Here is a 15,105-nt window from a genome sequence, read left to right as displayed (position 1 = left end):
CCGTTCTCCCCAGCAGCCAGGACCTTTTCATCACTCTGGAGCCAATACCCTCCCAAGGCGGGATCCCCGACCCTGAAGCCGGAGAAAGCAGCTCTGGTGAGTGCACATTTGTAACTACAGTACAGGGTTTCAAAGCAATTGTGTTTAATGTTTGATTTGCCCTGAAGAATTGGGATGCATTCGCAGCCAGTACAGCTACTGGAAAGGTTTAACAACGTGTCTGGGGATGGAGTGGGAATCCTCCAGGGACATATCCATGAAGCTCTCCTGGAGGTACTCTGAAAGCCTTTGCAGAACGTTTCTGGGGAGGGCTGCCTTATTTTGTCCTCCATGGTAGGACACTTTACCATGCCAAGCCAGTAGCAAGTAGTCTGGAATCATTGCAGCACAAAGCATGGTAGCGAATGGTCCTAGATTTTGGTCGCATTCAAGCAACTCAGGAGAGTGATATCATTCATGGTTACCTGGTTGAAATAGGGGAATCTGTGTAAGGGAACAGTAAAAGGACCCCGTTCATGCTGGGTTATTTGCACTTGGCTAAAAGGGATCATCTTGGAGAACAGCCATGCAGCAGGGGGAGGGGTGAAGGGATCATCCCAGAGAATAGCCATGCGGTGGGGTGGGGGAAGGTGTGTGCTGCACATCCACCTGAAAACTGCAGCCCCTCCTTTTAAATGTAAAGCCCAGCCGGCATTGCTTGCTATGGGAAAGGATGGCACTGCAGTTTGAAACTATTCCCACATGTTATGAAGGCGGAAGAAGCCAACCCCGCGTACCAAAAGGCTTACCATGGCTACCTAGAAACCGAATTCTGTTGCCCAGCCGTGTGTGACATGTCACCATACCGGCAGGCGCTCAATATAAAAGGCAAAAGGCGACCTTGTACCTAAAGCACATGTGCTGTGAATTGCTTGATTAACTGCAAAGAGTCTCCCTTTTGTTCTCAGAAATGTATCATCTTAAATTTTACTCTCCCTTTGTATCTCACTCCAGGTGCAAATGTTTCTATGCTCCTCCTATCATCTCCGTCCCTGAGGTTATCGCAGATTAGAAGGCGAAAAAAATGGCACTCGTGATGACATGTTTTCCGAGCTCATGCAGTCCTCCCGCACTGATAGGGCACAGCTTAATGCACGGAGCCATTCAGTGGCAGAGGCCAGAAAAGCATTAACTGAGTGCGAAGAGCAGAGGTAGGAGGCGATGCTGAGGCTAATGGAGGAGCAAACAGACATGATGAAGCATCTGTTGGAGCTGCAGGAAAGCCAACAAGAGCACAGCCCCCCGCTGCATCCATTGTATAACCACCTGCCCTCCTCCCCAAGTTCCATATCCTCCTCACCCAGATGCTCAAGAACATGGAGAGGTGAGGGGGGGAGGGAGAGGCTCCAGGCACCCAGCCACTCCACTCCAGAGGATGGCCCAAGCAACAGAAGGCTGTCATTCAGACCAACAGTTCTGATTTGTAGCGTGCCTACAATAAGCAATGTGGCCTTGTCCTTCCCTCCTCCCGCACCCCACCCCACCCAGGCTACCTTGTCAGTTATCTCACTGTTTTTTTAAATTAATAAAGAAAGAATGCATGGTTTCAAAACAATAGTTACTTTATTTCCTTTGCCAGCTGTGATCGAAGGGGGCTTACAGGGAATTAAAATCAACAAAGGGGGCGGGTATGCAGCAAGGAGAAACACACAGCTGTCACAGCATAGCCTGGCCAGTCATGAAACTGGTTTTCAAAGCTTCTCTGATTTGCAGAGCACCTAGCTGTGCTCTTGTAATCGCCCTGGTGTCTGGCTGCTCAAAATCGGCTGCCAGGCAATTTGCCTCAACCTCCCACCCCGCCATAAACGTCTCCCCCTTTCTCTCAAAGATATTGTGGAGCACACGCAAGCAGCAATAACAATGGGAAAGTTGGTTGCGTTAAAGTCTAACTTAGTTAGCGAACAGCACCAGTGAGCTTTTAAACGTCCAAAGGCACATTCTACCACCATTCTGCACTTGCTCAGCCTATAGTTGAACAGCTCCTGACTACTGTCCAGGCTGCCTGTGTACAGCTTCATGAGCCATGGGAGCAAGGGATAGGCTGGGTCCCCAAGGATAACTGTTGGCATTTCAACATCCCCAACGGTAATTTTCTGGTCTGGGAAGTAAGTCCCTTCTTGCAGCTGCTCGAACAGCCTGGAGTTCCTAAAGATGTGAGCGACATGCAGCTTTCCCAGCCATCCCACACTGATGTCGGTGCAACGTCCCTTGTGATCCACCCATGCTTGCAGCGCCATTGAGAAGTACCCCTTGCGGTTTATATACTGGTTGGCAAGGTGGTCCAGTGCCAAGATAGGGATATGTGTTCAGTCTATCGCCCCACCACAGTTAGGGAACCCCACTGCAGCAAAGCCATCCACTATGACCTGCACATTTCCCAGAGTCACTACCCTTGATAGCAGAAGGTCAGTGACTGCACTGGCTACTTAGATCACAGCAGTCCCCTCAGTAGACTTGCCCGCTCCACATTGATTCCTGACTGACTGGTAGCAGTCAGGCGTTGCAAGCTTCCACAGGGCTATCACCACTTGCTTCTCAACCGTCACGGCAGCTCTCATCTTGGTACTCCTGTGCTTCAGGATGGGGGAAAGCAACTCAAAGTTCCACAAAAGTGGCCTTATTCATGCAAAAGTTTCGCAGCCACTGGGAATCATCCAATACCTGCAACACTATGGGGTCCCACCAGTCTGGGCTTGTTTGCCGGGCCCAGAATCGGCGTTCCACTGTATCAACCAGCCCCACTGCTGCCATGATGTCCCAATTGCCACATCCCATGCTTTCAGGAACGTCTGTGTCCATGTCCTCATCACAATCGTCCTCGTGCTGGCGTCTCTTAGCCCGGTTCCGCACATACCACAGGATAATGCATGAGGGGTTTACAATGCTCACAACGGCAGCGGTGAGCTGAGTGGGCTCCATGCTTGCCGTGATATGACCTCTGCACGGATAACCCAGGAAAAAAAGGCGTAAAATGATTGTCTGCCATTGCTTTCATGGAGGGAGGGAGGGAGGGAGGGGAGACTGACGACATGTACCCAAAACCACCCGAGACAATGTTTTTGCCTCATCAATCATTGGGAGCTTAACCCAGTATTCCAATGGGCAGCAGACACTACCCAGAGTGCACCACTCCGTAAGTCGAAGATAGCCACAGTATTGAGGACACACTCTGCTGACTTAATGCGCTTAGTGAGGACATACACAGGTTTCTAAAAATCGACTTCTATAAAATCAACCTAATTTCGTAGTGTAGACATACCCAAAGTAACAGCAATGCGAGGCTCCAGCTCATGCATACTGCAGCAACTCAGCTCCTCAATAGAATGGACCACTGAGAATATAATGCCCATTCTCCAATTCTTCCACTGACTTCCAGTCTGCTTCCATTGCTTAATCAAGGCCACAGTCCTGACTTGCAAGGGCAACAACTTCATCAGACCCAGCTATATCAGCTATTGTCTCCCTGTCCAGGGTTCATCAAAACAGCTACGTTCCTCTGGTACAGTACAACATAAAACGTCTATTATGAAATGGACAAGAGCTTGACAAAACTATCCTTGGTAGAAGAGGTTTGGCTGTGGAACCAGCTATTAAAGGAGCTAAAGTTAAATCCAGAGTCTAACCAACTACAGGGAATACTTCAAAACCCTCTTCCTCTTTGAAAAATTACCAAGATTAAAGGGGAAGGGTAAACAAAATAAAAGATTAACATTCCAAGCAAAGCCTTCTTTCCAGGGAAGGCAAAACAGGAGTTCTCTAGAGACCTCACAGAGATAATTTACTTAGGAAGCAATTAGATACTGTGATGTATGTTATAGAAAACCCAAAGATAGTTAAAAGCAGAGTGGAGTCACAGGATATTTCATAGAATCATAGAATATCAGGATTGGAAGGGACCTCAGGAGGTCATCTCGTCCAACCCCCTGCTCAAAGCAGGACCAATCCCTCAACTAAGTCATCCCAGCCAGGGCTTTGTCAAGCCTGACCTTAAAAACCTCTAAGGAAGGAGATTCCACCACCTCCCTAGGTAACGAATTCCATTGCTTCACCACCCTCCTAGTGAAAATGTTTTTCCTAATATCCAACCTAAACTTCTCCCACTGCAACTTGAGACCATTACTCCTTGTTCTGTCATCTGCTACCACTGACAACAGCCTAGATCAGGGGTCAGCAACTTTTCAGAAGTGGTGTGCCAAGTCTTCATTTATTCACTGTAATTTAAAGTTTCACGTGCCGGTAATACGTTTCAACGTTTTTAGAAGGTCTCACTCTATAAGTCTATATTATATAACTAAACTATTGAGGTATGCAAAATAAGATTTTTAAAATGTTTAAGAAGCTTCATTTGAAATTAAATTAAAATGCAGATCTTATCAGTTTCGTGTAATCCTTGCCCTTGCTTTTCCTTGCTAAGTTTTCCAATGTCTCCAGCCTGGCAGCGGGCTGAGTGGTGCCAGCAGCTGGGACCCTGGCTGGTAAGGGGCCAGTGGACAGAACCCCAGACCAGCAGCGGGCTTAGCGGCTCAGCCTACTGACGTCCATCCAGGCCGGCAGCAGGCTGGCAGGGGGCTGGCGGCCGGGATCCCAGGCCAGCAGCAGAGTGCCACTGAAAATCAGCTCATGTGCCGCCTTTGGCGTATGTGCAAAAGGCTGCTGACCCCTGGCCTATATCCATCCTCTTTGGAACCTCCCTTTCAGGTAGTTGAAAGCAGCTATCAAATCCCCCCTCGTTCTTCTCTTCTGCAGACTAACTTATCCCAGTTCCCTCAGCCTCTCCTCATAAGTCATGTGCTCCAGTCTCCTAATCATTTTTCTTGCCCTCTACTGGACACTTTCCAATTTTTTCACATCCTTCTGGTAGTGTGGTGCCCAAAACGGGACACCGTACTCCAGATGAGGCCTCACCAATGCCGAATAGAGGGGAATGATTATGTCCCTCGATCTGCTGGCAATGCTTCTACTTATATAGCCCAAAATGCCATTAGCCTTCCTGGCAACAAGGGCACACTGACTCGTATCCAGCTTCTCGTCCACTGTAACCCCTAGGTCCTTTTCTGCAGAACTGCTGCCGAACCAGTCTGTAGTCTGTAGCAGTGCATGGGATTCTTCCGTCCGAAGTGCAGGACTCTGCACTTGTCCTTGCTGAACCTCATCAGATTTCTTTTGGCCCAATCCTCTAATTTGTCTAGGGCCCTCTGTATCCTAACCCCACCCTCCAGCGTATCTACCACTCCTCCCAGTTTAGTGTCATCTGCAAACTTGCTGAGGGTGCAATCTATGCCATCTTCCAGATCGTTAAGGAAGATATTGAACAAAACCGGCCCCAGGACTGACCCGTGGGGCACTCTGCTTGATACCGGCTGCCAACTAGACATGGAGCCATTAATCATTACCCCTTGAGCCCAATGATCTAGCCAGCTTTCTATCCACCTTATAGTCCATTCATCCAGCCCATACTTCTTTAACTTGCTAGCAAGAATACTGTGGGAGACAGTACCAAAAGCTTTGCTAAAGTCAAGGAATAACACGTCCACTGCTTTCCCCTCATCCATAGAGCCACTTATCTTGTCATAGAAGGCAATTGTTGGATCATATTAAAGAAGTTCTGTATTAAAATCACAAATGAGTTTGATTCCCCAGAGTTTAAATTCCAGGGTATTACTAATTAAGAGGTCTCTTGGTTTTTGGTGCTGTTTCTCTCCCTCTATGTGTGAAACTTGCAAGCTGCTAATTGTGTTAGTACATTCTAAGACAGAGTCTGTTCTCAAAGCAATTCACAAGAGAGAGAGACTCAAAGCAATACTCTAACAACAGAAACAGCACCCAGAGACTCCCCACCCTTTTGTTATATTAACAATTGTGATTAAAATAGAGATAGAGGATGTATGTGGATGGATGCTTGGTGTGGATAATAACTGAATGATCAGGGAGGTGCCAGCCTAAGAATCCAGTGTCCATCGGCTGAAGAAGGCGTCAAGTGGAAATAACCAGAGGACCCCCCGGAGGGCAGACTGGAATCCACCCAACAGCCTCAAGGATGGGAGAACCAAAGAACAAGATAACATCTTGGAGCCGTCAGGAATGTGCTATCTGCTGATTGATTCAGCAACAGCATGATGAAGCAATTCCCATAGACTGGCATAGGAAGAAATTCCTATAAAAATAGACTCTAAAAAGTGAGAACTTTGGGGTCTGATTCTGCAAACCAACTTCCAGGAGCATCAGATGAGCATCTGACAAGGCCCTGCTCCCTCCTCATGTCCAGGCCACCTGGCCAGTGGCTTGGCATGAGCAACTCTAAGGCTGGTAACTATGATAACAACCTTGCAGAACCTGTATGTGTGTGGGTGTGTGTTTGTATGAATGAATGTGTGAATAAATATGAGATTGAATGGAATGTTATAACTATAACTAACTGCTTACTATGATTCTTTCTGTATTTACAATAAATGTGGTATTTTGCCTTTTCCCTTTAATAAGATCCTGCTGGTTTTTATTTTATTGGTACAACACAATTAGGTTCATCAGGCATGACTTGCGCTTGGTGAATCCATGCTGACTGTTCCTGATCACTTTCCTTTCATCAAAGTACTTCAAAATTGATTCCTTGAGGACCTACTCCATGATTTTCCAGGGACTGAGATGAGACTGACTGCCCTGTAATTCCCCAGATCCTCTTCCTTCCCTTTTTTAAAGATGGGCACTACATTAGCCTTTTTCCAATCATCCGGGACCTCGCCCCATCACCATGAGTTTTCAAAGATAATGGCCAATGGATCTGCAATCACATCCACCAACTCCTTTAACACCCTCGGATGCAGTGCATCTGCCCCCGTGGACTTGTGCTCGTCCAGCTTTTCTAAATAGTCCTGAACCACTTTCTCCACAGGAGGCTGGTCACCTCCTCCCCATACTGTGCTGCCCAGTGCAATAGTCTGGGAGCTGACCTTGTTCGTGAAGACAGAGGCAAAAAAAGCACTGAATACATTAGCTTTTTCTACATCCTCTGTCACTAGGTTGCCTCCCCCATTCAGTAAGGGGCCCACACTTTCCCTGACCTCCTTCTTGTTGCTAACATATCTGTAGAAACCCTTCTTGTTACTCTTAACATCCCTTGCTAGTTGTAACTTCCTTAAGGATAAACTGCTGAAACAGGCTGAGACTTACAGTATGTGTTCGATCAAGAGCCTGAAGTAGTCACAGGAGTTTATCATTTTACCTCCACAAAGTATGTTCAATTATATGAGATATTATACATATTACAAACTGAATGCTGAGAGAAACTTCAACCCTTACCTTGAGGCATTTTCTAAGCTTATTACCATGCTGTTTAGGTACTGTACACAGGTTATAGGTAAAGCCTTGTGTGTTCTGTTGCATGTGCCAAAGAACTGTACTCTAGAATTTAGGGTCAACTTTTATTTTTAAAAAATATGTTTCTAGATCTTCTAGTTCTGAAGCTAACCTTAAAAACATGAACCAAGTGTTAATCAATGCAATGATGCCTGCCTGAGTCTTTTAAGAGCCTGAAACAGTCCCTGAAACACATGACCCACACACCATTCCACTCAGTCATGGCCTAGTGGACTCCACAGAATTCATCATTTAGGCACAGAACATTTTGTTTTCTTTCTCTCGGCCCTGCTGGGACCTGCCTGCTTTGCACTCTAGGCTTTCCCACCAGGGGGAATTAATTAGATTACTGTGTATGTTCCCCTGCAGTGTCCCATGAAGCCAAGCTGCAAGGTATCAAAGAACTAGAGCTGGGTGTCCAGCTTCCAGTCAGGATGCACAGGGAACCAGAAATGCAGGTTGGTGAACTGAGCTACCTAGGGAACAGCACATCAGCCAAGGTCCACGAAAATAAACTGCTATGGCTTACAAGCTCCCGCCTTCCCTGGGACATATGGGTACTCTGAGCCAGGTCACTTTCGACAATGTCACAAGGAGCCAAGCCACCTGGAGAGCAGAGTAAAAAATCCCATCCTCAAAAACTTAAAAACTGATCAAATGTACATCAATGGGTATTTTCAGCCATTAGCCATTGTGTTTGTATAAGTAAGGGAAGAGAATGAAGAATATTTCATGTAATAAATTAATAGTGCCATAGATTTTAGATGTTGCTATGGAATTTGGTCCCATTGTGCAGCAGATTACATGGGGGCCTGGTTATAGATAGGAAAATCTATCCAGAAGGAACAGAAATCTCTGTTTTGTTCTTTGCCTTAGATAAGATTGTACTAAAATATTCTCAGGCAGGGTGAGAAGTTGTTTAGTGTAGTACACTGACACATGCTAGCTTTCTGACTGCACATCTGTGTCTTTTGTGGGCAACCATATGTTCCTTGATAAGGGTCTCACTCAGAGTATACCCTTTGATATGATCTACCAAAATTGCCAGGCCCACGTGCAAGACATTTTTTAGATGATTACTTGAGCTCAGTTGTAACCTCAGTACCACAGTTGGGCAATGAAAGAACAATTACAAAAATGCCAGTATATTTCAATCAAATAGCTACCTTCACTAGGACAAGACGGGTTCTAAAATTCAGTTAAACAATTTGTGTCACATAATTTATGTCATAATTCAAGCTAAATGAATCAAGGTGAAAAAAAGCTCCGATGCAGAACCCATTTGGAACCCTCAATATCTTAGAAGATCAAAGGAAAAAGGGATTTCTAATGCTGCATTTTCCCCCAAGATGCGTCAGCTAGGCTGTCAGTGAGCCAATGACAAACAGGACCCTTCCCTGCAGCCACTCAAAATCTTATACCTGAAAGAACTCTGTTCAAAGTCATTCTAAAGCCATTAAAATTACAGCTGTAACAAGACATTCATGCCTGTACTGAGCAAACAATACATTGTTCACATGTCTTGTTTTAGTTAAGCCTTGTTTTTTCATACACATACTTCACGTAAAAACAGTTGAAACAGGTGTGATTGAAAAGAGGAGGACTTCAGGAAGGTGCTGATTAAAAGCCACATGCTCAACAAAACGAAGCTCAGAAGAATTCAGTGATCAGTTAACTGTTTGACTGGAGTTAAGAGGCTGCAGTGTGATAACCTCTGAAAACTTAATACAATAGCAAACAATTTAAAATTTCTCCAAATGAATTTCTTTATCAGATGGTTTAAGATATTGGCTAGAAAGGATAGCAAATGAAGTGTATTTCTTGGACAGTTCCCCCCTCCCCCCCAGGGATGAGTAGGCTTCTTAATTGAATAGTTTTTCTCTCCCTGTGACAGAACTTACACCATTTCTTATCAGTACTACTGCTCTACCTCCATAATTCACCAGGGAAATGAGAGCAAGATAGCTAAATAACAGACAAAAATGCAAGCACAAAATGATCATTCCAATCTACCCAAACTCATTACCACATTCTTCAGCCTTGTGGAATTCAGTGTATAATACCATAAAAAGCTATTCTTATACAACTGTGCTGAGTGAACTACAATTATCTGATCAATGTTTTTGTACCATTTCTCAGAGGCATTTACTCCATTCTTCACTCCCAAACAAGTAGTGCTGTGGAACTAGTGCATACAGCCCCTTGGGAGGAGCATGTGACAAACTTTTCTGCCAACTCAAACAGTGTTGACTGGCTATTAGAAATATACAGCTAGCCCTCCGCTGGAAGCATGGCTAGGATCCTTCAGACAGTTTGGATTTCTTAGTGCCATGGGATTTTCTCCTTGAATTCAACATCGCTGCGGAGGACAACATAATAAGCCATGAATTTAGCACTCTATCCTATCAGCCCATTTAATTTTTATCTGTAGGGTTATAATGGAGCTGCTCTATCCACGGGTACTGTACCTAGGCAAAGGACCTGTGATATAAAGTAGAATTACATACTGGTGCATATGTCAATCAAGAAGTCTAAGTATTTGCACAACGAAGGTATTCTTCCTGTTCCCCCTTCCACACAATTTTTGTTAGCTGCAGTATTGTACATGATTTGAAGGCACAGCTGGAGTATTCTTATTTGATTACATTAAACTGTTATCCATTGCCCATTAGAGTTGCTGGAATGGTATTAAATAGTCATGCTGCTTTGAAACCATTAACAGAAGAAGTGACGACACATTACATGACTCTTCAAAGCAAACAAGATCATGTTACTATATGCCATCTCAGCTGGCTCAAATTCCAAAGGAGACATTCACAGATTCTCTCCAGACTTCATTTTTATTAATGAGGATTTTTAATGCTTCTGGGCATTGCTACCCTCAAAAACAACTTTTTAAAAGTGAGATGAAAATGAACAAGTTGATAAAGAATTTGGAGGCTTATTAAAGGACACGAAAACAAGTTTGCATCTCAAATTTAAAGGATGAACTGTCAGCTTGCAAATCATATTTGCCAATAAAGTAATATTTCTTTTATAGGTGCTTTAGTAAAATTATAACATGAGGACATGATATTTCTGCAACATTGTTTTTAAATCTTCTCTCCCATTCTTCAAAGCAGCTATGAATTACATTTGTACTTCAGCTCAGAAATTTCCATTCTCAGTTCAGTGCTTGTTCTGTGCTGGCAAAGTCACCAAAACAAGAAAGAAAAATAGGAAAATCTATCTGAACTTAGCACAAAAAAATTTCTTCTTCTAGTGGGAGAATCCACAGATCCATTACAATGGGTTTGATTCCTGCTCAAAGCGCCTTGGTGACAGATACCTGTCAATCACAGGAAGCTAAGAGCAGCTGCATCCCTGAAGCTTTCGCCAATAGACCTTATTCTTTTAAGTTTCGACAGGTTATTAAAAGAAATTCATAAGACCTACTGAAGAGCAAATTCAAATTTTACCACAACCACCAGAGAACATATATTGTGTATGTGTATACATATTTACACACACACAGCGCGCTCACAAGAACATGACACAGTTTAAGAGCCTCCCGCAGAACAATAATCCTGGTGCCACGTGGGTTGGATCTGCGGACTTTGCCACTGGGGCTGAGTTTCTAGGCCCATATTAAGACTTTTCTGTAGGGACTTAAAAAAAAAGTTCTGCCTCTGACTTGACTAGCTCCGTCACGCTAAATAGCCAAGCTCTATGCCTTACCAGGCCCTTGAAGATCCCATTGGTGGAATACTCTTTCAAGACTAAAAATGTATTATAAACAATACTCTATTTTAAATGATGCATCTCAAATATAATGTAGCTAAATTTAATTTCTTAAATTCTGTAAGTGGAATTTTGGTCCTTGAGAACAAATCCTTCTTGTAGAGGTGACATGATTGCAATGGTTGTTACCCGAACTGGATATGAGAACCAACACTTCCTTGGAGAACGTGGGGCCACCTGGGTTACTTCCGCTTTTTCTATTCAAATTGTGCTGGAGAGTACTGTTAACATAAAGACAGCCATGCTTTGACCACAGGAAGAAGTGAATGATCATAGCTACAGCCTATTAGCCTCTTTGCTTGGAAAAAGACTAGTATTTATCAGCTGCATGCCAGTAGGTCCACTGGTGGGCGGGTAACATAGGTTCCGACTCTCCACTCAAAGACCTTGGACTGTAGACTCAGCTCTCCCAGATCTATCCTTTTCCTGCTTAGCCAGATACTAAGATGCTTATTTCCTGTAAATGTATAGCACTTGAAAATACATAATTTATATATTTGGTCCTGGATGAAGAGAACAAAAAAGAAGATTACATGCTCATAGCATGGCTAAAGATTTGGTACTTCCTGCCTTGTTGATAAAAGCAACTGCCGAAGTGTTCAAGGCATCTGGTACACGTTCGCAGAGTAGGACTGGGGTTACAGCTCTTAAGACATATCTGATTGCTTTGAGCCTGAGCCAACTGATACTAAGTTGGAGGTCAGTTTATCTATGAATCTTACATGAAACTGTTCCTTGAATGAGTTTCCCTGCTTCTGAAGCCCTATGTGGGCTCTTTGAACTTTATAGATGTTCCTTAAGCTCCTGTTCCAGGGAGTGCCAGGGGAAGCCTTCAAAAGGAACAGATATTTTATTTCACTGAACCCCATAGCGAGCAAGACATTGTTACATAAGAAGCCACATGGCGCAGCCACCTTCTCTCACGGAATTCCATCATGAGAAAGGCAGGATTACATAAAAGCAAAACACCTTAAAGAGGGACAGGGAAATGGTCCCCTTACTGCCTGCTTGTTCCTCCACGTCAGGGCTGCTCACTCTCTTGCATCCCTCCATGGATGGCTCTTCGAAGGAGAGCAAGAAAGAAGCGGGGCATGCCCGTACAACAGTTCAATTAACCCAGGCATGTGTGTGTCCTTTCCTGCCAGCCTCTCTATTCTTCTGGTCTTAGAATCCAATAAGTTAAATATTAAAAATTTAAAGGATCTCTTGTTTTCCCTTGCTTTGAGCAAGTTGATGCAATTGACAGGTCTGCAATCTCTTAGAGGAAAAGCAAACAAGAATAAGACCCACTGTAATTGATCTGTGGACTTTTCCCTGTGAACTGAGAGTTCGGGGGGTTTTTTGTTTGTTTTGTTTTATTAATGCTGCAACCTATCTCCATCCCAAAACTCAAACTCCTTCATTTACAAGTCCCTCCACTCACCTTTTCATTCACTAGAGTAACAAATTATAAGCATGCATACCGTTCAATGCCTGGATTATACAAGATAAGCACGAACATGCTACAACAATAAAATACAGTGTGACCATGACATCTCAAATGTATTACAACTCAAAGTAATAATTTACCTTAATTTTGGTTATGGGGATAAGCCAGTCTGCCACAGCTCTGTTACAAAATTATAATTATACAATTGGTAGAGGCCAATAACAGTAATAGCTGTGTCAAAATTGAAGGTTATAAGAAGTAATGTGCTTGGGGCTCCTCACAATTAGTGGATCCCAACAACCATGCTTAAATATTCTACACCGATTGCTGCTTGTACAGACTTTTATTCCTGCACAATTGCATTTTAGATGTGTAATTCAATGAATTATATATTGGAAAACTTTAGTATCCTTCTTGGTAGTTCTGTTCCACACTGAAACAGAAGTCAGAATACCAAAATGGTACAATGATACAATGATGTGGCCCCAAAATGGTACAATGATGTCTCAGAACACTGTGGCAACTGCATAACAAATCTTACAACCATTACTGAAACAACTAGAAGGGTAGGACAATTAACAGGATACAGATTAGAGAGAGCTGAAATGCCACACAAATACAAACTGACTGCTCCTTTGTTGACCACAGACAATGAGGAGCCAAGACAATCGGAGGGTAACATTTATATCCTTACAAGTGATGGTGCACAATATCCAAGGCCTTACTCAGGCTCTAGCCTGGTGCTGCAGCCTTCTGGTGTCAAAATCCTCTGGAAGCTGTGGGAATTCCTGTGGTGTAGCCCTAAGAACCTAAAACCCAAGAGTAAGAATCTTGGTGGAAAGTATATTTAGGTAGGATGGATGCCAAAAACAGTATTGGATTCCTAAGCCACCATGGAGCTGGCTCAATTAGACGCCTGAATATTATCATCTTTTTCTTGTATTTTCTATTCACACTGGAACTGTATAGGTGAAGAGTTGAGTTTGTCAATTTTATTGTCAATTTCCAAGGCATTTTTGCCAACTTGTGGCCATGATCCCAGTATTTAAGCAGGCATGGACTTCAAAAACGTAATGTCACTCAAATTTACAGTAAGAATATCTACAGAGATTACAGTTCTGTCCATGGCAAGAACATGAGGCCTGCTGCAATAAGCCCTGTAACATGGTAATCCAAGTATTTTATTTCTGACAATATTTACTGTAATTAAACAGAAACTAAATATAGAGACGATTCACTGTGCTCTACCAATTAAGTGCATCAAAATTACTAGTTGGGATAATTAGGTAGACAAACTGGGCAGCTAAAGTTTTGAAGTTGGCACCAGGAGGAACATGACAACATAATATGCAGTAAGTGGTATACACAAAGATAAGGAGTATCCCAGACCAGAAAAAAGCCAACTATACAGTAAATGTCAGCAATGATGTATGCTATGCTTTACTAATTTAGTTTGGAATTTCAGAAACTACTTCTCAGAACCAAATGAAGGTGTTTTTGCACCGGCTGGCTGGAGCGACCCCAGCTGTGCTGGCGGATCCCAGCCCTGGACCCACGGTAGCGACCCCAGCCCCTCTCCCTTTCAAATTATATTGTTTAATCTGTTAACTTTTTAAATAATATTTACATCCCTTGTCACCAGGGCCTGATGAAATACATTCTAGAGATGTCAGCCTCAAACTTCCGTATACTTCAAAATGTAAGCCTTGCAAAAACCAAAGTTTAAGCTTGTGGCCAGGATGTGCTGCAACCAGATAACAATTTATGCTGACTCCTATGTACTTATCAACCCCAAAGTACCCACATTCAAAATCTAATTGGCCACCGAAAATAAATAGGCCTCAATTATACGAACAATTAACAATTGGACATAAAAAATTAAATTTGATACAACTAGGACAACCACATAACCAGTGTGGCCCACCCTGATTGGTTGGTCTGTTCTAAAACACGGCCGTCAGATCAGATAAAAAGAACAAAGACACGGGATTCTGTGTGTGTGTGTGTGTGTTTTCGGTACCCACACCCTCTGAACCGAAGGGACGTGCACTTCGACTGTTTGTACCTGACCAGTGCGGAAAGCAGCCGACAGAAGGGAAACACATTTTTGGATGAATGCAGGGTAAGTCTATGGAGTAAAGAAGTCGGGTCGCTCAAGCCAAATTGATCATAGCTGTATCGATACTGTAGCATAAAATCAGTAGTAGGTGGCTGATGCATAATAGCTTTGCATGTATTTGTGCTTGTCTTTTAAGTAGTCTGAGCAGATGCATGTGGTGCTGCCGTTCATCAGCTTTATTTTGCCTTTGAAATAGTTTGTCACCAGGAATACAGAGCTGGTGAATAATAGATTTATGTATGCTTGTTTTTGGGGCTTTTATTATAACCTGCCAGGACCATCAAATGTAGAGTCACTGTTCAGGAACTCGCAAATGGTCCACAATATTACATGAACTTGCGCTTGTTTTCAATACAGTCTGCCTTTTGTATTAATCCTTAGTGCT

The 15,105-nt window shown here is 43.4% G+C and overlaps 1 protein-coding gene across 2 annotated transcripts in view; it reads right to left on the bottom strand.

Moving 5' to 3' along the window:
* XPR1 (xenotropic and polytropic retrovirus receptor 1) overlaps positions 1-15,105 on the bottom strand; it is a 238,174-nt gene that overhangs the window by 164,889 nt on the left and 58,180 nt on the right. The gene's annotated exons all lie outside the window — the stretch shown is intronic.

Source organism: Lepidochelys olivacea, assembly GCF_965140295.1.
Source record: "Lepidochelys olivacea isolate rLepOli2 genome assembly, chromosome: 8".
Lineage (NCBI taxonomy): Eukaryota > Metazoa > Chordata > Testudines > Cheloniidae > Lepidochelys > Lepidochelys olivacea.
Note: the sequence above shows the minus strand (reverse complement) of the source record. Positions and strands in the feature narration are given on the sequence as shown.